The sequence below is a fragment of the Rhinopithecus bieti genome, unplaced genomic scaffold (genome assembly GCF_001698545.2).
Source record: "Rhinopithecus bieti isolate Rb0 unplaced genomic scaffold, ASM169854v2 scaffold_32455, whole genome shotgun sequence".
Taxonomy (NCBI): domain Eukaryota; kingdom Metazoa; phylum Chordata; class Mammalia; order Primates; family Cercopithecidae; genus Rhinopithecus; species Rhinopithecus bieti.
The window spans coordinates 78,771-88,638 of NW_016813725.1; the positions used below are offsets into that span (position 1 = coordinate 78,771).

Sequence of the window (9,868 nt, forward strand, 5' to 3'; positions counted from 1 at the left end):
TTGCCACGGAAGTGTTTTTCCCAGCCTGGGCTTGCCTTGGGCCCCACTACCGTCTCCAGCTGCAGATTACCTTTTACACACACATTTGTTCGTGACAGACCCTTGCTTAGCCCCTTCCATGGCTCCCTCCTGCTGCTGGGATAAAATTGCCTTGCCTGGATCTCCCCTCCTGGGCCCCTTTCCACCCTCCTGGGTCAGCCCCTCCAGTTCAGGGCATCTGCTTTCCCCCCTGTGGAGAAGCCACTCTGTCCTTGTTGCCTGGCCCTGTCTCGCCTTCCACACCTTGTCACAGTGGCCACTTCCTAAAGAAGGCCTCCAAGTGTGCAGGTGTGCAGAAGTGCCCCAGCCTCCCATCACCCTTGTCACAGGAGCCCAAACCACGAGAGTCTATGGTTCTGTCGGTCTGCTCCACTCAGGGCAGCGACATGTCCAGGCGGGGAGGACCCAGTGGGCAGAGGCTTGTCAAGGGGGCAGATGAGCAAGAGGACGAGGCTGGGAGCTCCCTGGAGATAACCATGCCTCCTGGAAAGACTCGCCATCATTTCAGCTCCACCCTGCGCGGGGCTGGTGGAGGGGTAGCCTGGCCCTCAGGACCAGGGAGCTTCGCACTGAGTCCCGTTCCTCCCCAGACCTGGCCACGACCCCCCTGATCCCTCAGAGCAAGGATGAGAACAGCGATGACTACACGACCTTGGATGACCTGGGCAGCCTGTGGACCACCCTGTCCACGTTCGTGGCCCTCTTCGTCCTCACCCTCCTCTACAGCGGCATTGTCACTTTCATCAAGGTCAGGGGAGCCGCCAGGCTCTCAGTGCCCCTCGGGGTGGGTACGGGGCAAGGTGCCCTTCCAGGGGACATGCCGGAGCTGGTCCGGGGATCTTGGACCAGGCAGAGGCAGGGCTGAGGGAGCCTAGAGGACATGCAGGCCCACTGTGGGCTGTGGACACTGCCGAAGGCCCTCTTGACCCTGTGGATAAAGGACAACACCCCCTCCCCTGCTCCTCTGTCTCCCCTGCCCCTGCATCCCTCAGGCTTCTAGCCCCCGTCTGACCCCAGGGGCTGTCTTGCAGGTGAAGTAGCCCTAGAAGAGCAGGACGCGCTGTACCTGTAGAAAAGGGAAGCAGCCTCTGTGCCTCATCCATGGATGCCAGAGAGCAGAAAGGACCCACCCTGGACTCTGCTGTACGCAGGAAAATGCACCAGCCCCTGCCTCCAGCTCCCCTCTGTCCGCCACAGAACCCAGTCTTCTAGACCAGGGGAACGGGCACCCATCACTCCGCAGGTGAAGCGGAGCACCCCTGCCCTGGCCCTAACCCCTGTGCCTCCTTCCTGTGCTTCCCCCAGAGCCAGCTAGTCCCATCTGCACCCCCCGGCCTCCCCATAAACACGCTTTGGTTCATTTCACCTGCCTCCTGTGCTTTGTCCCAGCAGCCGGGATTCACCTGAAGTTAAAGGACACAGGGAGCTGAAGGCAACAGGCAGGGAGTTTGGGGTGTCAGCAGCAACAGGGAACACAATAGCCAAAGCTGTCACAGCAAGAACCGAGCGGAGACCCTGCTCTGAAGTTATGGGCTAAGAAACGCCCCTCCACACACCAAACACAAACATGCACGCTCACCCGTACATGCACACACACATCTATGTGCACATGCACATATGCACAGCTCACAAACACATATGCACACATATGCAGTACACCCACATGTGGTTCAACAGGCAGATGCACAGCATGGGAAACGCCCCCCAAAAAAAAAAAAAAACAAAGGCGCGAGCGGCATGTGCTGGTCTGCAGACACACACATCTGCATGCGGCATACACGGACGTGCACCTGCACACACACAAGTGCACAAAGGCATCAAAAACACACATGGTCATGCACACACATACACACAGACATGCACACTTACACATGCACACACCATGAGAAGATGGCACAGGAACAACCTTGCATATGGAGCTCATTCTGTGTGTATCTGCCTGCACCTCTTACTGTCTGCATGACTGTGGGCAAGAGCCTGAACGCTGTACCTCCCTTTCCTCATCAGAATAGGGGTGAATATACCTGTCAAGTAGAGTGAGGTGACAAGTGAGTAAAATTCTATCTGAAAGGGGCTCAGCAAGGACCCGGGTATTGGTCGGCCCTCCTGTTACCATCTGCTGTGGGCTGAACATGTGTGTCCTCCTGAAATTCATACATTCATGTATTCATACATTTCTCCCTGAAATCCTAACCTCCAATGTAATGGTATTAGAAGATGGGGTTTTTAGGGGTGCTGAGGTCATAAAAGTGGGGCCCTCATGAAGAGGATTAGCACCCTTATAAGAGAGGCCCCAGAGAGCTCCCTCACCCTTTCTCCCTTGTGAGGAGATGCTGTCTATGACCTAGGATGCAGGCTTGTCTGACACCCGTCTGCTGGAGCCTTGGTCTGGGACATTCAGCCTCCAGAACGGTGAGAAATAAGTTTCTGTTGTTTATGAGCCACCATGTCTATAATATGTGGAAGTCATCAGAATCAAAATTGAGTCACTTATTTTTTTTTTTAAATCCCTGACAAATAGAGCCTAGAAAGACCAAGAAGAGAAGAGAGTTCTCATCCATAAACACTTGATAACAAAAACTATTATAAAAGACTCTACAAAAACTGCAACTAGCACAAAAGCTATCACAACCTTACACAGAAAATACTTCTGTGAGGACATCTTCCCAGCAACGGCCTGTCCAACCTCAGACTGGCACTGCCTTTGTTATTGGTCCTTGTAGCGAGGGTAATTATCTCCAAAGAATCATGTAATCCTCCTCACTCTTCCTTTGAAAGCCTTGGTCTCCCTTTGCCTCCCTGAACATGTACATAGTTGACTACGGCAGGCATATCCCACTGCAATGCTCTGTCCACAAATAGATATCTTTTTCTTTTAGAGGGCGGGCCTTTCTCTGTTATTTAGGTTGAGATAAATGGAGTCAGAAGTGGGATGTGGAGAAAGATCACTGCTGGAAGGAATCAGCAGTTCCTGGGGCCGGTGTACATATTCACTTGAGCCCTTTGAGCTCTCAGCTTCCATGGTTTGCTTTTTCTGACCTACTCAATCTTCTCTCAGGCCAACCCTCCCTCTTTTTGGAAAATGCTTTTAAATATTAGGTTGGGTTTGTTTTGGTTATTGGACTCTGCCTTCATAAAGGATTTTGTGTTTTCTGGTAAGTCCTGTTTGGCATAAAGACATTCCGGTCTGAGTACTCTGGTTGTGACAGAGTTTGCATTCTGTCTCTGAGGGTGTCTTCTCTGGCGAGGTGACTTTGGTTCTTTCTGTATGCCTCATTTAATATTTTGTTGGATATGCATGCCTGGGTTAACATTTTTGTGAGCACTGTTATTTTGCCTTTTGTTTTGCTGTGGTTATGTGTATCTGTCAATGATTTGGCTCTTTTCCTCTGCTTGTTTCTAAAAATCTTTTGAGAGCAAAACATTCTAAATGGTGGGCACAGGCTGGCTCGTTAAAAGCTGCTACAGCAGTCAACACCATCTAAAACACCAGTCCAAACTGCCGGCATGGCCTCATAGTATCTGTAGAATGTTCTTTACTGTAAAAAGATTATTAAGAAGGGGAATGGTTTTTAAATATTAAGGCATGCCAAGTTTTCTGGGACTCCAGCTGGCTACATACTTGTGCACATTTTTAAACTAATGGGCAAATTACATCAAGGAAAACTTAGAGTTCAAATGGTCATTGTTTCAACTCTAACAAAAACCCTGCAACTGTAGTCACCATGTAGAGCCTCCTAACTCCTCTGTCTCTCTATTTTTTTTTTCTGCCGACTTTAAACCTGCTGATGTTTTTACTCATGTTGCAATAAAACTCACTGGTTATGGCATTCCAGCCAAGATTTTTTTGTTTTTTGTTTGTTTGTTTTTTGAGATGGAGTCTTGCTCTGTCACCTAGGCTGGAATGCAGTGGTTCCTTTCTTGGCTCACTGCAACCTCTGCCTCCCGGGTTCAAATGATTCTCCTGCCTTAGCCTCCTGAGTAGCTGATTACAGGCGCCCACCACCATGCCCAGCTAGTTTTTGTATTTTACTAGAGACGGGTTTTCACTCTGTTGGCCAAGCTCGTCTTGAAGTCCTGACCTCAAGTGATCCGCCTCCTTTTGCCTCCCAAAGTGCTAGAACTACAGGCCTGAGCCATCGTGCCTGGCCCAAGATTTTTTAAAGTTTCTTAAAGGTTTTAAATTAATGGCTTTACAAATTACAACAGCTCTATGGTAATCAATGACCTAGATCTAAGAGTCATTTCTGTTGAAAATGTAAATTTAGGTTTGCCTGGCTAACAATTGCTTAGGTTGATGGAATAGCTAACTGAAGGAGTGACAGTCTAAAAGAAAAGAACTAGGTAAATATTTATAGAAATTAGGCTCTCAGAACAGGCCAAAATCTCGAACTTAGAGCAGTAATACAAGGTATCTCTGTCTGCCATAAAAATTTTGCTTTGCCACACAGGTGCCAGAAAAAGGAAAAACTGCTAAAATGCTTCCCTGCATGCATTGTCTAGTCCAGAAAATCAGACCAGCAACCAAAAAATAGATTTGTTACTAGTATAGACTAGTTGAAGATTTTTGTTTTTCATATGCAATTCAGCCAGTCCTAGCTAAAACACAATCACTGAAAATTTAACCTTAAATTCATTTAAAACTGAAAAAGGTCTTTTGAAATCAAACTAATGCAGACACTGCTTTAATGCAGTTTTCTGCTTTAATGCAGAAACCTAAAATTCTGATCCATGGACCTCATTAGATTACCTATCGGGACAAATAAAGTTTAGCATGTGAACAAGTCCCAGTTTTGTCAAAAACATAATTTGGATTGACGTGTCTTTTAGAAACTGATAGATTTGTGTTATTATCTCATGACCAAAATTCTAAAATGAAAGCTATAATGTCTTTATTTCTGTGTGTATGTGGTTAAGTGTGTTTATGCATATGTATGTGTATTATGTTGTATGTTGCATCTACATGGTAAAATCTGGCATCATCAACAAAAAATCTATTAAGGGATTCTATTTAGATTGGCTTAAATAAATGAGAATTCATAAAAACTATATACTAATTAACCAAAATGCCTTTTAGTTCATGTGACTTAAGTATATCTTTAATAAATAAATCAGTTTTAAAATTGTTGGTAAAATAAAAATACAAATGTTCTCAAAATTGTCAGCATACATTTTTGCCTGAGTTTACTGGTCAGGCAGTTTTATATTTGCCTCTGATAGATGTTTTAAGATGTCAGGGTTTGACACAAAGATGATAAAACTATAAACCCATCCTAAAACAGAATAATCTTTATATGATCTTTGATAAATAAGACTAATTTGGTTGGGTGCAATGGCTCAGGCCTGTAATTCCAGCACTTTGGGAGGCCAAGGTGGGCAGATCACTTGAGGTCAGGACTTTGAGACCAGCCTGGCCAACACAGCAAAATCCCATCTCTACTAAAAATACAAAATTAGCAAGGCATGGTGGTGTGCATAATCCCAGCTACTTGGGAGCCTGAGGCAGGAAAATCACTTGAACCTGGGAGGCAGAGGTTGCAGTGAGCCAAGATAGTGCCACTGCACTCCAGCCTGGGCAGCAGAGCGAGACTCCATCTCAAAAAATAAAGGCTAATTTAATATGACTGGCTTAATAAAAACAGCTGTATCTTCTGAGTTATCGACAAAATACCCATACACTTAACTAAGTTTCTTACTTAAGTGAACATCTAATAATCACAGGCTATGAAAATGGTTAAAAGGGAAATAACTTTCAGTGATGGCTAGCTTTGTCTAATATCTCAATTTTCATAAGTAATCTAGGTAAATTGTTAAAAATAAATTAATTAAGCCTGGTGACATGGCACACACCTATAGTCCTAGCTACTCAGGAGGCTGAAGTGGGAGGATTGCTTGAGCCCAGTTCAGCCTACCCTGAGCAATGCAACAAGACCCCAACTATAAAATAAATAAATAAATAAGATAAATGTCAATAAAATAAATGTTTATAAATAAGCTTTTCATATAATTTACAATCTTTTTTTTTTTTTAGACGGAGTCTCACTCTGTCGCCCAGGCTGGAGTGCAGTAGCGCAATCTCAGCTCACTGCAAGCTCCGTCTCCCGGGTTCATGCCATTCTCCTGCCTCAGCCTCCCGAGCAGCTGGGACTACAGGCACCTGCCACTATGCCCAGCTAATGTTTTTTGTATTTTTAGTAGAGATGGGGTTTCACCGTGTTAGCCAGGATGGTCTCAATCTCCTGACCTTGTGATCCACCTGCCTCGGCCTCCCAAAGTGCTGGGATTACAGACATGAGCCACCGTGCCCAGCCATGTAATTTAAAATCTTAAAGTTATGTTATCTTCAGTCAAATAATAGATACTCATTAAATGTCTGAGTCATTTCCAAATAAGATTTTTAAAACTAAGACAACTTATGGAACATAAATGTTTGTTCTTGGCTTCTTAAATTTTACACAAATTTTGTAGAAAGACTAAATTTATTTGGGTCTATTAATATATGTAAAATTATGCTTTTACATATGTTTTGAAATATGTTTTCAAAATTATAACATGTTCCTCATCTATAAAATAGTGATATGTGACAAAAGGTTAAAACTTGCTAGAAATTAAACTTGTGAAGAGTTAAAATTCTAATTAATATATATAATTCTGTCTACAAAGTATACCAAAAAAATAACATGTGATTTTATTTTAAAATTATAAGAAAGGCATTTATGATTTATTTTATTTCAAAAAATAATTTTATCTAATTTGAAGTTTGTTTAAAGGTTGTTTCAAAGCACAGATTTAGGAAAAACGTAAAAACAAGATAGAAAAGAACCACTCTCATCTGTCACCATGTAAGATGTACCTGCTCCCTGTCCACCACGATTGTGTTTCCCAAGGCCTCCCCAACCATGTGGAACTGAATTTAATCTACAAATAGAGTTGAGCAAGTAACTTTAAGGTATATGGTATAACTTTGCAGCATAAAGACCTGAAAACAAACTAAAGGCCCATCAGTGGGAAATTGTTTCAATAAACCACAGAACACTCAGTGGAAAACTCCACAGCCATTAAAAAAGAATGAAGGGGGAGAGATCATCATGGTGGACAGGAGGCAGGGCTACATTGCAGCTCCGACTGGGACGGACAGAGCACATGTGGAGGCTCGCGTCATGAATTTTAGCTCCAGAACAACTGCAGGAATAAATCAGGAATCCCAAGAGGACCCACAGACCATCTGAAGGAAGCAGGCTGCTTCTGCAGGACCCGGAGATACCCCAAATACTGTGAGTGCCCAAACAGTGGAAGAGGGAATGGGAGATCCTCCGTCCTGCACACACACCCTCACTAGAGAAACCGAAGGTCTAGTTTGTGGGAAAAGGTTCCAACTTTACCTGAAGCTGAGTCAATTTAGAAAATCAAGTGAAATACAGGAGTAGACGGAGCAGGAGGAAAGGCCCTGGGAGCTTGCTGGGTCCCCAAGCAGGACATTCCTGCTTGGCACCATATGAACACTTTGGGAGGGTGGCCAGAGGCACAGGGAAAATGTCACAGGGAGAAGGAAGTCTCCAGCTGAACTCAGGGGAGGGCACGAATCCGGCGTGCAGACTCCACCAGTGGAGGAACAAAGTCCTGTTCTTTCAGAGCTGGGAAGCAGGTAGCCTGGGGCAAGTTCTCTGCTTTCTCAATGCCTGGAAACAGACTCGGTGCTGTTGGCGAGGGGCATGGTGTGAGTGAGACCCACCCTTCGGATTGCATGGGAGCTGGGTGAGGCCTGTGACTGCCGACTTTCCCCGCTTCCCTGACAACCTGCATGACTCAGCAGAGGCAGTCATAATCCTCCTAGGTTCACAACTCCATTGACCTGGGAACCTCACAGCCATCCCCCACAGCAGCCGCAGCAAGCCCATCCAAGGAGACTCTGTGAGCTCAGACACACCTAGCCCTGCCTGCATCTGATGGTCCTTCCCTACCCACCCTGGTAGTTGAAGACAAAGGGCATATACTCTTAGGAGTTCTAGGGCCCCACCCACCGCTGGTTCCTCTCCATACTACCACAACTGATGCTCTCTAGAAAACGCCATTTCCCAGCAGGAGGCCAACCAGCACAAAAATAGAGCATTAAACCACTAAAGCTAATGGACTCCTCATGGAGTCCATTTCACCCCCCTGCCACCTCCACTGGGACAGCTGCTGGTATGCACAGCTGAGAAACCCACAGATGGTTCACATCACAGGACTCTGTGCAGACAACCCCCAGTACCAGCCTGGAGCCTGGCAAACTTGCTGGGTGGCTAGACCCAGAAGAGCGTTGACAATCACCACAGCTCGGCTCTCAGGAAGCCACATCCATAGGAAATGGGGGACAGTGCTACATCAAGGGAACACCCCATGGGACAAAAGAATCTGAACAACAGCCTTCAGCCCTAGACCTTCCCTCAGACAGAACCTACTCAAATGAGAAGGAACCAGAAAACCAGCTCTGGTAATATGACAAAACAAAGCTCTTTAACGCCCCCAACAAATTACACTAGCTCACCAGCAATGGACCCAAACCAAGAAGAAATCCCTGATTTACATGAAAAAGAATTCAGGAGGTTGGTTATTAAGCTAATCATGGAGGCACCAGAGAAATGCAAAGCCCAATGCAAGGAAATCCAAAAAAGCAATATAAGAAGTGAAGGGAGAAATGTTCAAGGAAATAGACAGCATAAAGAAAAAACAATAAAAACTTCAGGAAACACTGGACACACTTATAGAAATGCAAAATGCTCTGGAAAGTCTCAGCAATAGAATTGAACAAGCAGAAGAAAGAAATTCAGAGCTTGAAGACAAGGTCTTTGAATTAACCCAACCCAACAAAGACAAAGAAAAAAAAATAAGAAAATATGAACAAAGCCTCCAAGAAGTCTAGGATTATGTTAAATGAACAAACCTAAGAATAACTAGTGTTCCTGAGGAAGAAGAGAAATCTAAAAGTTTGGAAAACATATATGAGGGAATAATTGAGGAAAACTTCCCCGGCCTTGTGAGAGACCTGGACATCCAAATATAAGAGGCACAAAGAACACCTGGAAAATTCATCACAAAAAGATCTTTAAAACTAAAACTAAAACAAGCAATCTACAAAACCTAGGCACATTGTCATCAGGTTATCTAAAGTTAAGATGAAGGAAAGAATCTTAAGAGCTTCGAGGCAAATGCACCACATGCTTAGTTTCACTGGATATAAAATTCTCGGCTAATTGTTCCGTTTGAGGAAGATGAAGATAGGGCCCCAATCCCTTCTAGCTTGTAGTGTTTCTGCTGAGAAATCTGCTATTAATCTGATAGGTTTTCCTTTGTAGGTTACCTGGTGCTTTCGGTTCAAAAATTTCTTTAATTTCCATCTTGATTTCGTTTTTGACGCAATAACCATTCAAGAGCAGGTTATTTAATTTCCATGTATGTGCATGGTTTTGAAGGTTCCTTTTGGAGTTGATTTCCAGTTTTATTCCACTGTGGTCTGAGAGATTGCATGATATCATTTCAATTTTCTTAAATTTATTGAGGCTTGTTTTGTGGCCTATCATACGGTCTGTCTTGGAGAATGTTCCATAGGCTATTGAATAGAATGTGACCACATGATAGGAAATCAACTCCAAAAGGAACCGAACGACAACAGCGACACAACCTGTCAAAACCTCTGGAATACACCAAAGGCTGTGCTAAGAGGAAGTGCATACCCCCAAATGCCTACATCAAAAAGACTGAAAAAGCACAAACTGATATTCCAAGGTCACACCTCAGGTAACAAGAGAAACAAGAACAAACCAAATCCAAACCCAGCAGAAGAAAGGAA

At 44.5% G+C, this 9,868-nt stretch overlaps 1 long non-coding RNA gene across 1 annotated transcript; it reads left to right on the top strand.

Annotated features, from left to right (window-relative positions):
- Positions 1-253: 253 nt before the first annotated feature.
- LOC108513239 (uncharacterized) lies at positions 254-1,404 on the top strand. The gene is made up of 2 exons (XR_001880831.1): positions 254-787; positions 1,071-1,404. It is a non-coding gene; the product is annotated as an uncharacterized LOC108513239 (long non-coding RNA).
- The last annotated feature ends 8,464 nt before the right edge of the window (positions 1,405-9,868 follow it).